General features: G+C 35.7%; 1 long non-coding RNA gene across 26 annotated transcripts in view; it reads right to left on the reverse strand.

The window, feature by feature from the left end:
• Nucleotides 1-21,892, reverse strand: part of LOC144316522 (uncharacterized) — a 179,274-nt gene that overhangs the window by 110,137 nt on the left and 47,245 nt on the right. For 19 of the 26 annotated variants that reach the window (XR_013382532.1, XR_013382491.1, XR_013382493.1 and 16 more), the window contains 2 exons: nucleotides 19,200-19,287; nucleotides 18,349-18,399 (listed from right to left, as the gene is read on the reverse strand). The exons of 4 other annotated variants lie outside the window; for them this stretch is intronic. This is a non-coding gene — a long non-coding RNA (uncharacterized LOC144316522). The remainder of the gene's footprint in view (nucleotides 1-18,348; nucleotides 18,400-19,199; nucleotides 19,288-21,892) is intronic. 3 more of the 26 variants (XR_013382522.1, XR_013382510.1, XR_013382482.1) reach the window with 1 other exon arrangement.

Genomic DNA, 21,892 nt, shown 5'->3' on the forward strand with positions numbered 1-21,892 from the left:
GAGAGCTGTTTAATTAGTGGCAAATGGATTATTTTATCAAATCATTCATTTATAGGGAACGTTTTCTTTTCAGTAGGAAATCTTGGGAATAAAAAACTCTTCCAAGAATGTTTAAGACACATGTCTGAACCAAGAAAACACACAAGTAATTGTAAGTGTAAGAGAGTACACGAGGCACAGGTCAACAGCATCTACAGATTGCTACTTTGCTGCACCAGAAGTCAGCCTCAGGTTGCGGTGTCTCCACTACAATTATAGTCTTGATGACTCCTTTTGAGATTCATCTTATGTAAGGCCTCCTGCTACTCTTACAGCATCAGGGCAGAAAAGAAGTGAAAGGAACATAGGAGAGGAAGTCAGATCCTATTAGTCTGTTATTGCTGCGTAACAAATTATCACAGATTTGGCACCTTAAAACCAAATGCACTGCCTGTCTCATGGTATCTGTAGGTCAGAATTCCACACGCCCCGTAGCTGGGTTCTCTGTTCAGCATCTAACAAAGATGTGACCAAGATAGGGGCCTAGGCTGTGTTCCATCTGGGGCCAAGGGTCCTCTTCCAAGCTCATTCAGGTTGTTGGAAGTATTCAGTCTGTTGCAGCTGTTCTTGAGGTTCCTGAGGACCACGCTCAGCTTCCAGACCTGACTCTTGGGTCCTAGCAATTGTCACAGTCCCACGGCTGCTTCTTTACAGTCGGCAGGAGAACCGCCCCACAAACTGTACCAACAGAGTCTTATACAGCACAGCCTAATCCAGGGAGTGACAGGCTCTCATATTCACAGGTCTGAACTGATGGGGGACCGCAGGGCCAGCTGAGGTCAAGGCCCCAGCCGGGGGGCACCTTGACACATCCTGGAAGCAGACGAAGGTAACTTCCTCTGCAGGCTCCACTGCCTTGCTGCTCAGACTGTGCTCAGGGCGCAAGGCCAACTTAGCCCACCCCCCAGGAGCCTGTGAGTCTACTTTAACACATAAAAATTCCTTTAGGAATTTCCCTTTGTCTCTAAACCCCCACGGTTTGCATTGGCCATCACCTCCCAGCACATGGCCCACAATACACATCTGGAGGGGCTCATGACTCAGGTTTTACTAGACGGGACTAAGTGGCCTGTTCTCAACAAGAGCCAGCCCCCTCGAGGTCCTAGAAAGCTCGCCTACAAAATGCCTTAGAGACTTAACCTACCCCTTAACCCCTCCCAACTCCCAGGGACATAACCAGCCACACCTCCCAGGCCTGGGGCAGCTGCTCTTCCTGCCCTTGGAGCTGTCCCCAGGCTTTAATAAAACCCCCATCATGCACCAAAGTCGCTTCAAGAACTCCTTCTTGGTCATCAGCTCTGGACCTCACCTGTATTCCAGAACTTCATCATGAACTACTCTCCAGGTGAGGGAGTGATGCAAGTCCTAGATACCAAGGGGCAAGCATTGGGAAGCCATCTTGGATTCTGCTCCCACACAGCAGTTACATGATTTTTAACATAGTGTTAAAAGTATAGTTTATTGCCTCTGTGTGTCTTATGCATGCATAGAAGACAGAATTTCTGCCCTGAAGAATGGGAATTGAATCTTCAGTGAAAATTTTAAAAATAGATATGAAACTCAGGAAAAATAAACTAAAGCATCAATCAGTTTAAACTAAAGTTTAGCTGCAATACAATAGCAAAAGTTTTTTTCTTAAATCAGGAGTTAGGGGACGTGTGGGTGGCTCAAAGGTCTGGTGCATGCCTTAGGCCCAGGGCGTGATCCTGGGGTCCTGGGATCGAGTCCCACATCAGGCTCTCTGCATGGATCCTCCTTCTCCCTCTGCCTGTGTCTCTGCCTCCCTCTCTCTCTCTGTGTCTCTCATGAATAAATAAATAAAATCTTTAAAATGAAATCAGGAGTTAGTATTCGAGCAATTATGATTTAATATTTTTGAAACAAAATTGCAATATTGCTGATTTTAGATACTCTGCACAACAGTACGACAAATAGTGTAGTATGCTTGGTGACTCGACAGATGGGTAATCCAATCTAGACCATCTCCCCAACTTCAGTTTCTCATCTTTGAAAAGGACCTAACCTGGTTGATACGACACAGCAGTTTTGACCTATGCTGAAAAGTGCAATGTTAATGATGAAGTTCTGGAATACAGGTGAGGTCTGGAGCCGATGACCAAGAAAGAATCCTGGCAGGAAGAGCAGCTGCCCCGGGCCTGTGAGGGGTGGCTGGTTATATCCCTGGGAGTTGGGGGAGAGAGGGAAAAGGGAGATTTCAAAAGAATTTTCATATGCTAAGGAGATGTGGGGGCCTTGCCATTGTCAAGGTGAAGATTGCTTCTCTCTCTAGCCAGGCATGAAGACTATTGGAAGCCTCCTGAGGAATGTCACACATTTCCCACCCTGGGTGGGGGTCCTTTGTGGGATATCAGCTGTGCTTTGTCCTCTGCTAGCCCTGTTCCCCCATCATTAACACCTAATCCATTAACAGCTCAATTCAGTGATCAATAATGTTTTCAATAAATAACTTAATGTGTCCAATTAAATAATTTTAAATGATTGTTCGATAAATCTAATTTGTTTACTGTTTAAACTGGTTCTTCTTTTAAAGTAAGATATCAAAGGTTGTTACCCTGATCCTTACTTACATCACTACATAATATTTTCAATAAAATCCTCAGGATTGTCTCTTAAACTACACTGCAATCCCTTTCTGAATGATATAGTTTTCTTAATAAACCAAATATTTTCTGAGTTATTATAATTTTTTAATATTCAAAGATTCCTTAAATACCAGATACGTGGAAGAGTATAATAGAGTATGATTTGCTTTAGCTGTCTTTTTCTATATTCTCTTTTTTTTCTGAACCCTACTGCCAAAGTAATTTTGAAAGCTTAAAGAAATTCCCTCTGTAGAACAGTGGAGCACTAGAATATCAAATAACTTTTGCTTTTATTGAAAAGAAAACTAAGACATAAAATAGAGAGTAATATAAAACTGAACATATGCACAAAATCTCCACTAGAAAGGATATAAAGCAACACATTAAATCTGTGTGTATAATATAGGGTGTTATGCTTCGGTTTCCATAGCAACTTTCTTGACAGATGTTAACAGGGATAATGCCATGAAATATAAAAGAGCATAAAACAAAGTTATGCGTATTTTCAGTCAGTGATTAGCTGACTACATGCAGAATTGCAGAAGCTAACCCACGTATTACTGAACTAAACACAGGAGGCTTTAACAAATCCGAGAAGATTGAAATATGGCATCAACAAGATCTATACTGGCGACAAATTATTCAAACACCAAATAGCATAGCTCCTAATGATGATACTAGTAATCAGGACAAAGGATTTTGATGAAAAAGAAATTCCTCCTGTGAGCAGAGTTTTGCCTGTGTGGTAGTCCCGTAAAGAGGTGTTCTTGTTTCTGTTTTTTTTTTTTTTTTCCATGAGCTCCGAGTTTATGACTCAGTAGTAGTATTGTAGTTTATAGTTTATAACCATTGTAGTTTATAACTGTTACAACAGCAGTCAGCCGGATGCCTTTCTTTAAAAATTAACTGGGCCTCTTGAGCTATCACAAGACTGAGACCCAATTCCAAATAGCTTCCCTAACAAGGAATCTTTTCGTAACTTGAAAATCCTGAGATGGGACTGTCTGAAGGCTGCTCTTTCACTCACTCTTGAGCATTCATCTCCGTTACTTTGCATGTATCACTCTATCAAGGCCGCAGGTGATCCTCACGCTGCAAACCATTGGTCAGATTTTAGGCTTTATACCGTATTGCCTATTCGTGCCATTTGTCAGGGTTGACCATTCACTGTGGCTTGAAACCTTTCACTTGTCGCCAGAATACTGGCGTGGCAAATCGTTTTTGGTTTTGTTTTTCAAAATGTTCGGATTCCTTAACACCTTTGACCAAATCCTCTAAATGTTTTCCATGTCATTCAGAATAAAATAATGAACCTGCAAGCTCTCCATAATCTGTCCTCGCCTCTTCCTCATCTCCCACCATCTCCCACTTTCTGCTTCAGCCACACAGAACACCTGCTCCTCCTCAGGACCTCTGGAATCAGTTTCCTCTGCCAAGATGTCTTCTCTCAGATATCTACATGACATTCTTGCATCAAAATTTCTGCCCTAATTTCTCCTTTGCAGTATGTTTTTCCTTGATCATCCTTTCGTAAATAAAAAGACTCTCTCACTCTTCATTTTATTTTTTTTTGTGTGTTCTTATAATTGCTTGACTTTGGACGGATGGATGGGTGGATGATGGATGCATTCGTGTCTCTTTCCTAGAGCAGAAAAATTTTCTGTCGTGTTCACTCCTGTCCACTTAGATCCCCTGTATCTAGGGTAATGTAGATGCTCAACAAATGCTTTTTGAATCATGAATGAGTCAATCTAGGAGTTTAGGCAGTATTATTGGGGTCCTTTTCCTTCTTCACCTCTCAGCAATTCTCATTTCTGCTGAAACTTCATTCTCTATTCATGCCAATGCAAGTGTTGAGCAAAATGTATACCAGAAGCCAAAGACTCACATGCTCTAAAATAATCCATCTCAGTATAAACACATCTTTTTTTCCTTGGTAAGCAGGCACTGATAGCAGAAACATTCTCTTATCAGTTCTCTTTGGATGATATGCCTCTTCTGGACCAATTATTGCATCCAGAGAAATACAATACTCTAACTTGTTTGGCCCAGGTTATGGGACTCTCTAGGAGAAAAATAGTTAGAGCACTGATACTGATGGTCCCTTCTGACCACAAGCATAGGCTAAAAATGGTTTCTTCAAGGAAGCAACTCTGGAAGAACAAACAACATGCCTCCTACACTTTTGTTTATTAAATAAATATTTCACATTGTATACCAATGTGAAGGGCACTAATGTGGTGATAAAAGCATGGCAGGTACTTCAGGAAAAGCAAATTGCAACTCTCATTGCCTAGCAGTGCAATGCACCCTAGGACATTCTCATCTTGCTACTGACCCCGTCTTCTCTGAGTGTTATGTTTCTCTAATTCATTTCCACTGCAATCCCAGCTCATAAGAATACCTCGAGAACAAATATGGTGAAGAACAGGGTAATATAGTTTATGTAATAAGGATATAATTAGTCTGAGAATATGACCTCAGCTCAGACTTTCAATTTCTAAAGCGTATCTCCAGAAGAGTCAGTAGTGACTCTAAATTTAAGCAAAACTGAATTTAATCGAACTTTGTCACTGACTTCTTGTGACCTCAGGGAGGCCGTTAAAATCCTCTAGGCCTGGGACTCCCCACCACTAAATGACAGCTAATGGTACCTAAACTACAAGGTCGACATGAAGATTAAACATGGTCATGCCTATAAAGCACCTTCTTTACAATGAGTATATACAGAGGATATAAATTACTGTCACACTCACATTACCCACGGAAAAGCTCACCTGTACCTTTCAGTTTCCTTGGTAAGTTCTCTCTTACGTGATTCTTGTATCTCAAGAGTTTCTTTCTTTCTTTTTTTTTTTTTTTTTTTTACTGGAATAATATTTATTCCAGTATCTACAACTTAAAATCCTACTAATCTCTCAGATTCCTGTCAAACACCATTTCTTTTTTTTTTAAACAGACTTTTTTTTTTTTTTTTAATTTATTTATGATAGTCACACACAGAGAGAGAGAGAGAGGCAGAGACACAGGCAGAGGGAGAAGCAGGCTCCATGCACCAGGAACCCGACGAGGGACTTGATCCCGGGTCTCCAGGATCGCGCCCTGGGCCAAAGGCAGGCGCTAAACTGCTGAGCCACCCAGGGATCCCTCAAACACCATTTCTTAGTGAGAATATCCAATCTTTCTAGTAGGATTAATCTCTCCTTCCACTGGACTCCCACAATATTTCAAACATCCTGCCTAATACATTGTATTATTTGTGTTACTAGCTTGTTTTTTTGGCCAATCTAGGAACTCAGTGCAGTGTTGAATTTAATTACATACATATCATTAAGGAGAAGGGCCTTTTGTTATAATTAGACTTGGTTTTATTTGAATTCCTCCATATTCTTATAAATTTATGCTAATAAAAATATGTTTAATGCACAAGTGAGAAATTGGTTCAAACTACCAGCAGCATTCCCTTAAGATTATTTTGGTAGCAATATGCGAAAAGTATGTTAAAGGAAAAAAAAATATTCCTTTTCCTCTTGTAATTGAAATAAATGCTTTAGAACGATAAATCAACAAATAGAAAATCACTTAAAATTTATCAATATTCAAAGGTTCTAAATCCATATAATGCAAAGAGTTGGTATAAAGAGAATAATTTTTCATATATCTGAATATCAACGTATAATCTGAAGTAGTTTATTATCCTTAAGTTCTTGTGTTTAAACTGAAGCTGATGTCATACAATTCATAATTCCCTCCTATTGTCCTCACTCATTTCTTCATCAAAAGCAATCATATGATGTCTCATTAGAAGAAAAAGAAACCCATAATTGAAAATGTTCTGTTCTTTGTAGAATGGAAATATCATAATCTGCCAATTTCTCACATAGATCATAATAGTTCTATCCTTTAGGAAAACTCTGAGAGTAACATCAATTTCTAACTAAACTCAAAAACGTTTGAAATGTTACTATTTTATTGATTGCTAGCTACTTATCCAACATTTTATATATGTTCGTAGGTGATCACAAATGCAGAAGGAAGGTTTTCATCATACAAAAAAAGATGCACTCAACTCTTTAGGAGGACCGCAATCCTTCCATGAGAGAAAAATATTTAAGTACTATTTCATTAAAACTCTGATCAAATATGATTGTACAATTCTCCCTTCCCAGAAAAAATACAAATATCAGAGCACACAGTACTAGAGAAGGAAACAATGAAAGTATGGAATTTGGGATATTAGCCCTAAAAACATAGCAGTCCGTGGCTATTTAGCACAAGAACAAATATCCCTAAAGTACTTTAACGGACATCACTACATCCATCACATTGGTTCATATTCATAAAAGGGAACCTCCAACACCAAAGGTGCATTAAATTGACTTCAATACACTTTATTTCAGAACAGGGAAAGTTATACAGTTAAGAACGATTTCTGTAAAACTATTTTAATTTGGGAAAAGTATTTGTTCCATCTGAGAGGGGTTAACATTGGAAACATTTTTGAAAATTCTTCTCTGAAATAGCTTATTTCCTAGGGCCTTAATCTATTTAGGTTTCTATAACAATATACCATAAACTGGGTAGCTTATAAATGACAGAAATTTATTAGTCAAAATTCTGGAGGCTGGGAAATCCAAGGTTAAGGCATTAATCGATCCAGTGTTTAGGGAAAACCCAACTGCTTGTGTGCTCATATAGAAGGGGCGAGGGATCACTCTTGGGGGCTTTTTTAAGGCGCTAATCTCTTAGAGAGCTTGGCTCTCATGATCTAATCAACTTCCTAAGGCTCCACTCTAATACCCTTGGATATTAGGATTTCAACATATAAATTTAGGGAGGAGTGTGAGAACATAAGCTTTCAGTTCATTGCACCACCTGGGGTTAATTTTTGTATATGGTATGTGGTAGGGATCTCATTTTATCTTCTTTACTAGCATCCCCTTTTTGTCATTATTTAATGAGCAATCTCTCCTTGGACCACTGATTTGTCATGACACCTCTGTCATTTACTAAAGTTCCATACATGTGTAAGTATACTTCTTAGATCTTAATTCTATTCCATTTATCATTTTTTCAATTTAGTGCTAATGCCACATTCTTTTGATTACTATAACTTCATCATAAGTCCTAATGTCTTATAGAGTAATTTCATTTCAGCTTGTGCTCTTCTTCAGAGGTTGTCTGGTTATTCTTGTCCCTTTGCCTATTTGCATTTATATTTTAAAGCACCGTGTCACTTTTTGAAATTCTATTTAAAAAAAAGTTGACTGATGAATGAATTCAGAAAAAAATTGACATTTTCACAATATATCTTCCATCCATAAACCTGAACTCTCAATTTCTTATTTTGGGCACTAGTCTTTATTTGACATCTTTCTCATTGTGGTTTTCACTTCATTTTTCTAATAGGTAATGATGTGGAACATCTTTTGTCTTTTGTCCATTTTCTAATTCTATTGTTTGATATTTTACAGTTAAGTTTTCAGAGTTCATTTTATTTTATTTTATTTTATTATTTTATGTCGGGGGGTGGGGGGTGAAGGGAGTGGCAGAGGAAGAGGGAGAGAGAGTCTTAAGCAGAGTCCACATCCAACTTGGAGCCTGACACCAGGCTCCATCTCACGACCCTGAGATCATGACCTGAGTCAAAACAAGGGTCGGGAGTTTAATTGACTGAGCCACCAGGTGCCCTTCAGAGTTCTTTACATATTCTAGATACTAGTCCTTTTTCAGATATGTCATTTACAAGTACTTTCCCCCGGGATGTAGCATGTCTTTTCAGTCTCTTAACAGGGTCTTTCACAAAGCAATATTTTTAAAATTTTGATAAATTCTAATTTATCAAATTTTCCTTTTATGGAGTGTGCTTTTGGTATCAAGTTCAAGAACTTTTTTCCCAGCCCTAGATCCCAAAGATTTTTCTCCTTTTTTTTGGTAAAAGTTTTATAGTTTTATGTCTTACCTTTAAGTATATGATCCATTTTGAGTTAATTTTTGTTTAAGATTTGAGGTTTAGATGGAGGGTTTTTTGGTTTTATTTTTGTTTTGTTTTTGACTTATAGACCATCAATTGATCCAGCACCATCTGTTGAATCCTAGTCTTTCTCCACTGAATTGTTTTTGCACCTTTGTCAAAATTCAGTGGAACATATTTGTTTGAATGTATTTCCGGATTTTCCATTCTTTTCCATTGACTTATGTGAGGATATACCACACTACCTTTGTTGCTATAGCTATCTAGTTAGCCTTAAGGTTGAGTAGAGTGATTCTTTCTACTTTATTAATTTTCAAGACAGTTGTAGTTATTCCAGGGTTTGTGCCTTTCTGTATAAATTTCAGAATAAGCTTGTCTATCCCTACAGAAAAAGAAAAACCATGCTGGAGTTTTGGTAATAATTGCATTAAACTTAAATATAGATCAATTTGGAGAAAAATCACTTCTTAGTGATATTTTATTGTATATATGCCACATTTTCTTTACCTTTTCATCATTGATGGACACTTCAGTTGCTTCCATTAAATATTATTTTTTATCTAAGTCACTCACTGCTTATGACTAGAATATAGAAATACAATTGTTTTTTATTTATCTTATATCCTGCAGCCTCAATATATTCACTTATTATTTCTATGAGCACTTCTGTAGCTTCTGTCAGATTTTCTACATAAACAATTACATCAGTTGAAGTAATGATGACAAGTTTACATCTTCCTGTCCAATCTGGACATCTTTTGTTCTCTCCTGATACATTGGCCATCACCTCCAGCACAGTGTTAAATAGAACTGGTGAAAACAGACATCCTTTGCTATTCCTTAGCTAGAAAGGATTAAGTATTTCACCATCAAGTATAATGTTAGGTGTAGGTTTTATGTATATAATCTTTATCAGATTGAAGAAGTTCAATTTTATGAGTTTTATCAAGAATGGATGAAGAACTTCATCAAATGCTTTTTCTACATCTTCTGATATGACCATATGTGTTTTTTCCTCCTTTATTTGTTAGTATGTTGTAAAATTTAACACAAACCAATCAAAACCTCAGACCTTTCTTGAAACTGGAGTATTCTTTTTACAGTCTTCAAAACTAAAAGTGGTATAAATTTAGATTAAGATCCTTTTTCCCTGTACCATTTCCTCGGGAAGTTTAGGACATTCTCATGTTTTGTTTTTTGTTTTGTTTTTTTCTCCATTAAGCAATTCTGAGTGTTTGATATCTGCCAAGGGGACACTGATGGTTAGGAAAGGGGTGGAAGAGATCAGTAGAGATAAAGGAGGATGGTTTTACCTTGAGTGCCATCTTTCTTAAGCTTTCAAGCACTATTATTTAATGAAACCAAAGACAGTACTGTGAGATTAATAGTTATATATAAAGCAGGCAAAATAATTGAAGTAGTATCATATATGATATGCTTAATATCATTAATATAGTGCAGAATGCGTCAAGGTTTTTGTCTGAGATGGGTATTTTTTTGATGCTGAATAACCCACAGAAGTTACCTTAGCTAGAGAAACACATAAAAGATGAAATTTATTCAATGATATTTTAATTCCACACACACACACCCCATCTGAATCAAACATGGTTAAAAAAAAAACAAAAAACAAAAAACCCTGAAGTTGACATTGTATAATTTAGATAGCTTTTATTCTAGTAGCCTAACAATTATTTTTCACTAAACAATATACATTAATTCTACCCTAGAATTTATTTGATTAAATTTCCCTTTGTTACATATTTGGGTGAGTTCAAATGAAGTCTTAGTAAAATATTAATGCATGACCTGTCCTCCTCAGTATAACAGAGCAATTTTTTTTCACACACAGATGTCAGTCTATTCTGTCTGGAATGCATTTATTAGGTTATTATTGTACTATGCAGAGTTTTTCAATAAGTCCTTATTGTCCACAGAATGAAGCTCAAAATAATGAGTTTTAACCCAAGTCTCCTTGAATCTGCTACTAAACTACTTTGCCTATCATATTTTCCAAGGTTTTTCGATTATTAGCATCTTAGCCAAATTGAAAGACTTATTGCATCTTTTGAAAACTTTAAATTTTCACAGTTTGATGTCTTTGATTCTGCTATTCTCTCTTCCTGGAGAGCATCTACTCTCATCATTTTATAACAAAAATCTATACAGATTGCAGAATTAGCTCAAATGACACATCTTTCAAACTCCTTCTTGATTCCTCAAAAGAATCACCAAATTACCAAAATATTCATTGAAACTACCTTGTCTTTGATCAGTATATCAGTGATCAGTTTGTGTGTGCAGTGTGCAGGTATATATGCTTTGTTTCATATGTCTTGTTTCCCATTAGCTCATATGGGGCCGAGATCATTTCTGACTTATCTTTATATTCGGGATACTACCTAGATTAAAACTTGGAGGTAGTCACACTCAAACAATGTTACTGAATAAATGCATGATTAAAAAATAGTACAAAAGTTTAAAAGTTCCTACATCAATCATTTCACCTCTAGGAATGAATTTAACAAAATCTATATAAGCTCTGTAAAGGAGAAAATATGAAGTTCTATTGATAGGTAATAAAACAACTTCTTATTCTGTCCAAGATGACATAGTAGGAGTGGACCAGATTTAGCCTCCTACCTGACACAACCGAAAAACCAAAACAAAATATATAAAACAATGGTTTTAAAGACACAGACATTAGCAAAGGAGAGATGACAAAAGGCAAACTGTCTTCTCTAGATCAGCAACAAGGCAAGCATACCCATTCTCGCCACTTTCATTCAACATAACATTGGAAGTCCTTGATAGAGCAATCAGGCCACTAAAATAAATATATAAAAGGCATAGAAATTGAAGAGGTGTAAGTAAAATGTGTCATTATTTACAGAGGACTTGATATGATATATAGAAAATCCTAAAGACTCCACCATAAAGCTATTATAATTAAGAAATGAATTCAGTAAAATCACAGGATACAAAATCAGCATACAGAAACCAATTGCATTTCTATATGGAAATAATGAACTATCAGAAACATAAACGAAAGAAACAGTCTGACTTACAATTGTATCAAAATGAATAAAACCTAGGAATAAATTTAACCAAGGATATGAAAGACATATACTCTGAAAGTTATAAACCACTGATGAAGAAATTGAAGATGATACAAATAAATGGAAACACATTTCAAGCTCATGGATTAGAAGAATTAATATTGTTAAAATGTCCATACCACCCAAAGCAATCCACAGGTGCAATACAATCCCCATCAAAATACAAGAGCATTTTTCACAGAATGAGAACAAAGAATCTTAAATTTTGCATGAAACCACAGTAGACCCCAAATAGCCAAAGCCATCTTGAAAACGAAGACCGAAACTGGAGATAGCATGTTTCCTGATTTCAAACTATACTACAAAGCTGTAGTAATCAAAACAGTGTCATACCTGTATGAAAATAGACACATAGAGCAACAAAAAATAATATACGGTTAATAATCTATCACAAAGGAAGCAAAAATAGACAATGGGAAAAAGACAGTCTCTTCAATAATGGTGTTGGAAAAACTGGACACCTACATGCAAAAGAACAAAATTGGACCACTGTTTTACACCGTATACAAAAATAAATTCAAAATGGATTAAAGACTTGAATTGAATGTAAGACCTGAAACTATAAAACTCCCAGAAGACAACATAGACAGTAAACTCTTTGACATCAGGCTTAGCAATATGTTTTTCTGGACTGTCTCAGGCAAGTACAGAAAAAGGTAAAATAAACAAATGGGATCACTTTAAACTAAAAACCTTGTGCATGGTGGAGGAAACCATCAACAAAATGAAAAAATAACCTACTGAATGGGAGAAGATACTTGTAAATCATACATCCAATAAAGTGTTAATATCCAAAAGAGGCAAAGAACTTACAGAACTTAATGTCAAAAAAAGCAACAACTCAATTAAAAAATGGACAGGGACTTGAACTGATATTTTTCTAAAGAAGACCACCACCTTCATTAGGTCTTGCCTCCAAAAATTAATTCAATAAATTGAATCTGAATCTAATCAATCTCTTAAATCCAAGGGGCAATTTATAAGGAATACAGTGGAAAAGGGGCAATGAAAAGCTATGGGACATAATGAAATGCAACAGGGACATAATAAACAAACTTCAGACTAGTAAACCTTGAAGGACCCATTTCTTAAACAAATAAATCTCAAGGGAGAAAAAAAAAACAATTAGGAGGAAATATAGTTTGAAAGAAACTTACAGACATGTTTGCATTTGATTTGAACAAAAACTCTAAAAATTACATGGCATTTATGAGACATTTGGAGTTTTTTATGAATTTCAGGAATTATAGTTAATGCTTAGGTGTTTTTAATGTTATTACACTTATCTGTTACACTTATCTGATAAAATTAATATTTTATCTTCTAGAGATATATACGATATATGTAACAGTAAAAATTATAAAACATTTTGAGTTTTGCTTCAAAATAATACAGGAGGGAGAAAATTGGATGTGGGTATAAACAAAACAAGAGTAAGCATGAGTCGATACGGTTTTTTTAAACACTTTATTTACTTTTAAGTAATCTCTATGCCCAATGTGGGCTAGGACCCAATACTCCTGAGGTCGAAAGTCACATGCTCTTCCAACGGAGCTGGCCAGGCACCCCAAGTTGGTTACTGTTAAAGCAGGTTTGTCTATAATGAAAAATGGGTTCCTTAAAGTTCTTTCTCCACACAGGAGAATTCTGGGACACTAGTAATATCCTACTTCTTGCCCTGGTGGTAGTTATCTGGGTGTGATTATTTGGGGTATGTCATACATCCTAAACTTGAGCTTTATAACTTTTCTACATGGGTTCATATACTAAATTAAGGGATTCTTCTTCTGTGGTTCTTTCTCCTCTACAGTTCTCCCTGCTGTCTCTGGCTTGCGCAGACAAAGAGCCAAGGCTCCTTTCCACGGTTGCTCTACCTTAGGGTTTCTCGGCCCTGGCACTATTGATATTTTGAACCAAATAATTATTTGTTGTGGGGAGATGTCCCTGCACGGTAGAATATTTGTCACCCCAACTTCCACCTCTCATTGTTAACACCAGAAATGTCTTCAGATATTACCAAATGCCTCCTGCAGACAAAGCCCCCTGGTTGAGAACTACTTGTGTTAGCCAGAAAGATGTCACTATTTCCTCCAAAGTGTGAGCTGCCCATGCAGCACTGCTGATGACTGAGTCTGAATTTGGGGCAAAGCCAGGACAAAAGAAAAAAATCATCTCCCCTCCCATGCCAGTCGCTCTACCACATTTGTTTGAATCTCCTCCATGAACTGCCTGCTTTTCTTTACTCTTCAGAAATCTTAGGTGGTTTGGGTATCTTTTTTGCCTGTCATGCTCGCTTTTATATTTGTCCAGAGTTAATACTTGCTAAAGGAATAAGGTACAGAGAACTCACACTGCCACAGTGGAACTGGTACTTAGAATAGCCCCCATTCTCCTCCCCACTGAAATACGCCCATTACACGTGACTTTCTCTAGTTCTCTATCTTTTCTATCACACTATATATTTTTATTTTTTAAAAAGATTTTATTTATTTATTCATGAGAGACACACAGACAGAGGGAGAGACACAGGCAGAGGGAGAAGCAGGCTCCTCACAGGGAGCCTGATGTGGGACTCAATCTCCAGACCCAGAATCATGTCCTGAACTGAAGGCATACACTCAACTACTGAACCACCCAGGTGTCCCATCTATCACACTATATAAATACTGGATCGCTCTCACTCCTACCCCCAAGTATCTTAACCTATCTTCCATGTTTTTCATTTTTTTCTGTGTTGCATTCTGGATAATTTTTCAGATCTGTATTCCAGTTCAGAGATTCTCCTTTTAACTGCACCTAACCTGCCTTCAGTGGTCTTTTTATTAAAAATAAATAAATTACATTGTTTTTTTTTTCTAGAGGTCCTATTTGGTTATTTTTCAAAGCTGCTTATTATTTTTCATAATATATTTCACTTTATAGTTCTTTTCTGTGTTGATATTATCAATGTACATGTATTTACTTTACAGTCCTTAACCTGTATTCTTAATTCTGTTTTCTAAAGTTCTGTTGCCTAATTCTGCTATCATATCTTTTCATAGTGGATTTTTTTTCCCCCCTCATCTAGTTTGTGACTTATTACTGTTAGCTCACTATAGAGGAAATTGTTTTCTTTGTGTTAACTGCATGTGGCCTGCGGTGTAAAAATGTCCTCTTAGTTACTTCTCCCAGGTGACTTGGGAGTATCTTTGGTTCAAGATAATTTATTTCACTGATTTCTTACCTTAGCAGCATTCCTGAAAAATCAGAACTCCTACAAATCAGCATTACAAAGCAATATAAGTGAGTTTGCAGGGGGCGGGGTGGGGTGGGGGGTGTTTCCTCAGAATCTAGAAAAATAAATTTTCTTATATCCTTCCTGAGCCAAGAAGTGTTTTTTAGTTTACGTTTTCTCTCGTGCACATCTAACTTTGTTCAGGGGCAGTAATTTCTTTCTGCCAAACACCATGCAGATAAGACCACTGTCTTATGATGTCTACTAACAATTTGGTGGTAGTGATAGGACAGTGAGGATAGTGATGCTAATACAACAGCACGGCAGGTAACATAGAACTGAATTAGACATTTCTTAAAGTATATTAGTCTTCATCCACCTCCAGCCCATTAAGAAAAAGAAAAGTCCATATAATAAGACTCCATCTTTTCATTCATTCATTCATTCATTCTGCTGACAGATGTATAAAGTCTCTCTGTTTTTGTTATGGAAATAACTTATATTCTTCCATCTTTTCCACTAAATTCTGGGTCTACTTTGGCACAACCAAAACCTCATGGAGTTATTCTATTAGCCCTTTTAGCTTTTCACACCTAGATCTTCTTGTCTTGGGTTTAGACCATTTAATCCTCTTTGGGGATGTTTGCATACAAAAACTGGTTACAGTTTTTCTTTGTCAAATTATGTACTAAGATAAAGTCTAATTTTTTAGATAAATTCTGAGTAGCCCTAAAAGTAACAGGTTAATTTTCATGTACATAAGTAGTCATTTAATCATTCTCTGTGATTATAATATGGAAATAAAAATCAGGATGTCCAAGCAATAAAGAAGACTAAGTCTCATTGTAACTGCCCCTGGGGGACCTCTGGCAGGTAGGCTTATCATACATGAATACATTCTGATGCTACTGGGCCTGGAGCCAACTTGTGATATTATCACACATGTGATAATCTCAACTCTAGTGTTTTCTTAAGCCACAAACATGACACCAGTCTTCGCACTAACTGACATGACAAGAACAAATTTTGTATCTTATCTTATAAAATTCAGCTTCCCAGATCTAGGCTTTCCAAATCACAAAAATAAATGAGAGGGGAAAATCAAGCTTATTCTAGCTTAAAATTCTAATTGTTTTCCACATTGACATATATCCCAAAAATATTGATTCATTTCATAGTCATATAGTTTTATGCATTCTATTTATTATTAAATGGGCATAATAATGCTGGTTATATCATCTGACCAGAAGTTCTAGAAGTTCAATGTCTTTAATTAATATAAAGTGAAAAACTATAAATAAGGACTGGTGGACAAAAGCAGATATAGTTTAATAGTGATGGGGTGGTCATATAAAACTGATTATAATTTGATTCTTTGTGATTAAAAATGAAAAAACTATAATTTATACTCTGATAATATGCATACCCTTGATACAGCCCTACTTTGTTCTATATCTTGCAGCATAAGTGTTAGTCTTTATGTAGGTTTGGTATCTTCATACCAAAACTTCTATAATCTTTCCCTAACTATGCATGTAGATACACATTTTTGGGTATTTCTTTTTTTTTTTTTTTTTTTTTTTTTTTTTTTTTTTTTTTCTTTTTTTTTTTTCTTTTTTTTTTTTTATTGGTGTTCAATTTACTAACATACAGAATAACACCCAGTGCCCGTCACCCATTCACTCCCACCCCCCGCCCTCCTCCCCTTCTACCACCCCTAGTTCGTTTCCCAGAGTTAGCAGTCTTTATGTTCTGTCTCCCTTTCTGATATTTCCCACACATTTCTTCTCCCTTCCCTTATTTTCCCTTTCACTATTATTTATATTCCCCAAATGAATGAGAACATATAATGTTTGTCCTTCTCCGACTGACTTACTTCACTCAGCATAATACCCTCCAGTTCCATCCACGTTGAAGCAAATGGTGGGTATTTGTCATTTCTAATAGCTGAGTAATATTCCATTGTATACATAAACCACATCTTCTTTATCCATTCATCTTTCGTTGGACACCGAGGCTCCTTCCACAGTTTGGCTATCGTGGCCATTGCTGCTAGAAACATCGGGGTGCAGGTGTCCCAGCGTTTCATTGCATTTGTATCTTTGGGGTAAATCCCCAACAGTGCAATTGCTGGGTCCATTTTTGGGTATTTCTATTCAATTTCATATCTAGTATATATCTCTAGCCAATTGCCACATTGATATATAACCGTGGTTAATTTTTATTTCTCTCATTATACTCTATACCTCTTATCTTTGTGTTCCCAGGTCTATTTCATTGGCACACAATAGATACTCAATAAATTCTTAGAGAATGAGAGAATATGTCCCTTCTATATTACTTTTTTCTTATTAAAAATAATTGCTCATCTCACCAGAAGTAACTAAACACCTTAATGCAAAATGAATGCCTAATTTGGCCTGAAGAACTGCAAATCTTTTGTCCTTTTCCACCCTACTCATATTAGCAACTACTCTTTTTAAGTTGATAGTACTAATCACCACCTAGTGGCTAGGATGGGGAATTATCTGATTTGATACGTGTTACCTGGCATTTTCAAGGCATTTGGGATGCCCAAACATGGGAATTAGAGGTTATCAATGACAGCAGGAGCCTCAAGTAAACCCCAGCAGAGTCCAATCTAAGGCCTTGGATCATCTTACACCTAGATCTTCTTGTCTTGGGTTTAGGCCATTTAATCCTCTTTGGGGATGTTTGGATACAACAGGGAGGGCCCCAATATCAGACTTTCTAGATCCAAATCTCTGATTTGCCACTTACTCTCTGAATGATCTTAGATAAATCATTTAGCCTCCCTATGTCATAATTTTTTCATCCATAAAATTGGATTTCTCATCTATAAAATAATATCACCACACAGAACTTCATGATCATAATACCACATTGAGGTTCTTCTGAATAAGTATACTGATGCATGTAAATGAATGAATGTAGTAACTGGCATTATTAATCAGAACTTAATAATTGAGTATTGTTTCTGTCTTGAGTTAGTTCATCTTCCTCGCTGGGTTTGAAACCACTGTTGATTATATTCATTATACACATGCAATTTTTCTCCTGTCCAGGTCCTGGTTCCCATTTTCTTTCTTTGCCTGTACTGGTGACTGCTTCTGGCTTATTCTGGCCCCGTTTTCTAAGTCCAATGCTTGACTCATCATCTTTTCCCCCACAAACTACCTCTTTGCCTAAGGAAATTTGTGTCTGCAGTGGGATTCCTGTATTTTCATTTTTTATGACAATAAAGATCATTCCATCTTGGGTAATTTTCCCTTGTCTATAAATATACCATTTTTGTCACTTTACCCCATATATATCTTTCACTACAGGCTTCTTTTCTTCTGAAAAAAAAAATGATTATCCCTTTTTCCTACTTTTTACCTCTATTATATTGTCATGGCTGATAATTCAGGTGGGCATCTGTGGAACTACCTGTATCAAGGAAAGAAAAAGCTTAGAAAGTTTTAAAATAAAATTAAGCCTAAATTATATGAATGCTACTAATCTTTAAAGACCTTGAAAATGCCCCTAAATCCACCTGAAAACCTGCACAAACTTGCAATTTCCTAATTCCTCATCTATTTGAAGTGTACATTTCTTCAAGCAACAACCTACCAAGAAATATTTTAAAACACTTCTTACATAATATTATTGTGAAAATCTGAAAACATTTTATGTAAATATTTATACTTCTTGCATATGTTTTATTGTATCAAGTGGGTTTTTTGCATCAATTCTAGAAACCTAACCACCATGGTAAATATTGTTATTATAGGATAATGTAGGCCAAATGAACTTATGATACGTGATTTATCTCTAAGTTAGGAATGAATATAAGAAGAATGGACATGATATTTGATCTGAATTATTTGAGTCTATTCCACCAGCATGTCCTCCTGTTATCTAAGTTATTGAGTAATTTGATCTTGGTTGGTTTTTTATTTCTCCTCCCTGTTGAAACAACTGTGCTTTGAAATTGAGAATAATCAGAACAGCACAATGAGATACTTTTCAGTCAGATTCCATCAATCGTATTCTGAATATATTACTTAGTGATGACAGTCTTTTGTTCAGTGGGGTGTTCACAGTATGTTGGGCACTGGAAACATCACTCTTGTGATATTATGTCTCAAGAACAGGTCAGACTATGGGAATTCCCTGGTTTGTTGCCCTCAATCAAATAAGATAATGTGTTCTCATACATTTGGAGGAAGGTGTAGTTACTCTCTTACTGATAAATGCAGCTGTACAGACATAAGGTCTCAGTCAGTTCATTCCATTCTCATACTGGACATTCTTCTCCAAATCATGGACCAAAAACTAAAAAGGTGAAAGAAGAGATACCAGTTCTAATTCCTTGTCATGGTTTGCTAGTCTTCCCTCAGTCTTCTCATAATGCACTGCTCCAGAACCAGGTTCAGAGCACTCAGCCAAAGGTCTGATCATAATAGATGAGACCCACGTACAGTGCCATCTCTTGACTTTTGAGTATTATACAGAGTTTAGGAAATTTTATTTGGTGACTTATTTGATAATGTAAGGTTTATTTTGTGATTCTAGATAAAGCATTAAAATCATAAAAGGAAATAAATCCTTAATACTGGCATTATAATCCTTATGCTTTAAGGATGGCTATTAGAAATAATTTTAGTCATAAAATTTTTGTGATGGATTTTTGTAATAAGTGTCTGATTTTTGTACCCACAGTCTCATACTTCAGAAACAATGGAAGGAAACTAAAGCTTTAATGACAAGGAGTCTCTTCTAAAGTGCTTGTAACCAGGTTATTCAGGTTCTATAGGTGCTATTAATTCACTGCCTACAATTTAAAGATTTTTTTAAAGATTTATTTACTTATTTTAGAGAAAGAGAGAGAGAGAGTGCGGGGGAGGGACAGAAGGAAAGAAAATGTTAAGCAGACTCTGTGCTGAGTGTGAGCCCAACAAAGGGCTCAATCTCACGACCCTGAGATCATGACCAAGCTGAAACCAAGAGTTGGATGCTCAACTGACTGAGCCACTCAAGCTTCCCTGAAGATTTCTTTTAATTATTATTTCATAAAATTACAAAAGGGAATGGGTTCATTTATTTAGAGAGTTCTCATTACCTTTAGAAAAATATTCCCATTAAATTTAAGCCTGCTTTAAAAATATTTATGACACATATGCATTCATTCAAAACATTTTTTTCTAGGCATCTATCAAGCTATGCAAGTTTTAAAAGTAGCCTGAAACTCACTTTTAAGAAGGGAAATAACACAAAAACATGGGGTGGAACCAGACAATAATTATAAATTAACATAAGTGTAAAACTTAGGTAATAAAAATCAGTAATCAGAACAAAATATTATTTTTCAGAAAATACACCGTAGAAGGGCAGCTAAGTGGTATGTAGGTCAACAGTGGACCATGTGAGATTTAAGAAATTTGGAAAAGGGAATATAGGAAAAGGAGGTCATGAATTGCAAGACAGTGCATCTATGGAGTAAAATATAAGACCAACATGTTACACTGAAAAAAAGATTGAAAGAGCTTTTAAGATAAAAATTCCATTAATTAATATGGAAATCCTCAAAATCAAGTTCTTAAGGAAATTATCACTGGTCTCAGAGTAATTACATATCAATTCATTATTAATCGAGAGAAAATATTTCATTACTTGGAATGTTGTAGGCTATTCAGCACAATATAAAATAATGAAATAAATAACACATTTTTTCATCTGTTGAGTGTTATAAAAAGATTTAGTAGATGAGGATTGTTTACCATATTAGAATCTAATAGGAAAAATTAGAAATGACTATTTAATCCTGGTGATTAAAGATTAAAAGACATGAAATTAAATGTGAGATAAATATCTTCGGACATTATAAAACTTAAGAAAAGAAATAAGGCCTTTGGCTAATAATGCACAATAATCAATCAAACAAACAGAACCCTTACTAAGGCAAAGCATGCTGCTATCACTTTTGTGAACATAGCAGTATTGACTAACCTAACAGGAGGTTTCTTCTAAATAGCTGGTGGTGAAATTGTGATTCAAAGAGATTTCCAGAAGAGGAGCTAGTAGAAACTCTGTTTCAATAGGAAAGAGTATAAGATCTGAGGAAACATTCTCATTAGAGCCCAGAGAAAGGCAACACAGGAAAATTGAAAATTTTTTCACAGCGAAAAAAGTTCACTGATTCTAGCTTTGATCGACCTGATTTAAAGTGCCATGATTTAAAACACCAATTTCTCAAATCCTACAACAGTTTCTGCTCCCACATTCCTCTTTGTAGAAAGCTGCTTTGAGGGCTCTTGATTCCCACTACTCCATCACCCCCACCACCCAACACTCAAAAGAATAAGTGCTTCATCTTTGCTCCACCTTGAATCTGTCTGTGTCATAACATAATTGCCCATTATGATACATTAACAACTAACAAATAACACTTGTTATAGAATGGAAACTCCTTAAGGCCAATGTTTATTATATTTCTATTGCCTCACACAATACTAGCATCTACTGGGATGTAAAACTTATGAAAAGTAGAAGTCTGAAGTTGTTCTTGAATTAATACTAGCAGTTCAGATATAGTTTATTATATAGTTTATTCTATTCCTTCACAGTATTTTAGGCTTTTCCTTCTTATGTCTTAATACATTTGCAAAACACTTACCAGTTACAATAACTATTATATAACTTAGAATATTTATATTCCAAATATAATATATATAGAATATGTATTATATAAAATATACATTATTCATAATACATTTATGAAATACTTACCAATTATAATAATTATTATATAACTTTAGAAAATATATTCTAAATATAATATATAGAATATGTATTATATATAATATATAATGTATAGAGAATATATTCTATATATAGAATAATATATGTAGACTATATATAACATATTATACATACATAG

This window comes from Canis aureus, chromosome 1, assembly GCF_053574225.1.
Source record: "Canis aureus isolate CA01 chromosome 1, VMU_Caureus_v.1.0, whole genome shotgun sequence".
Taxonomy (NCBI): Eukaryota; Metazoa; Chordata; class Mammalia; order Carnivora; family Canidae; genus Canis; species Canis aureus.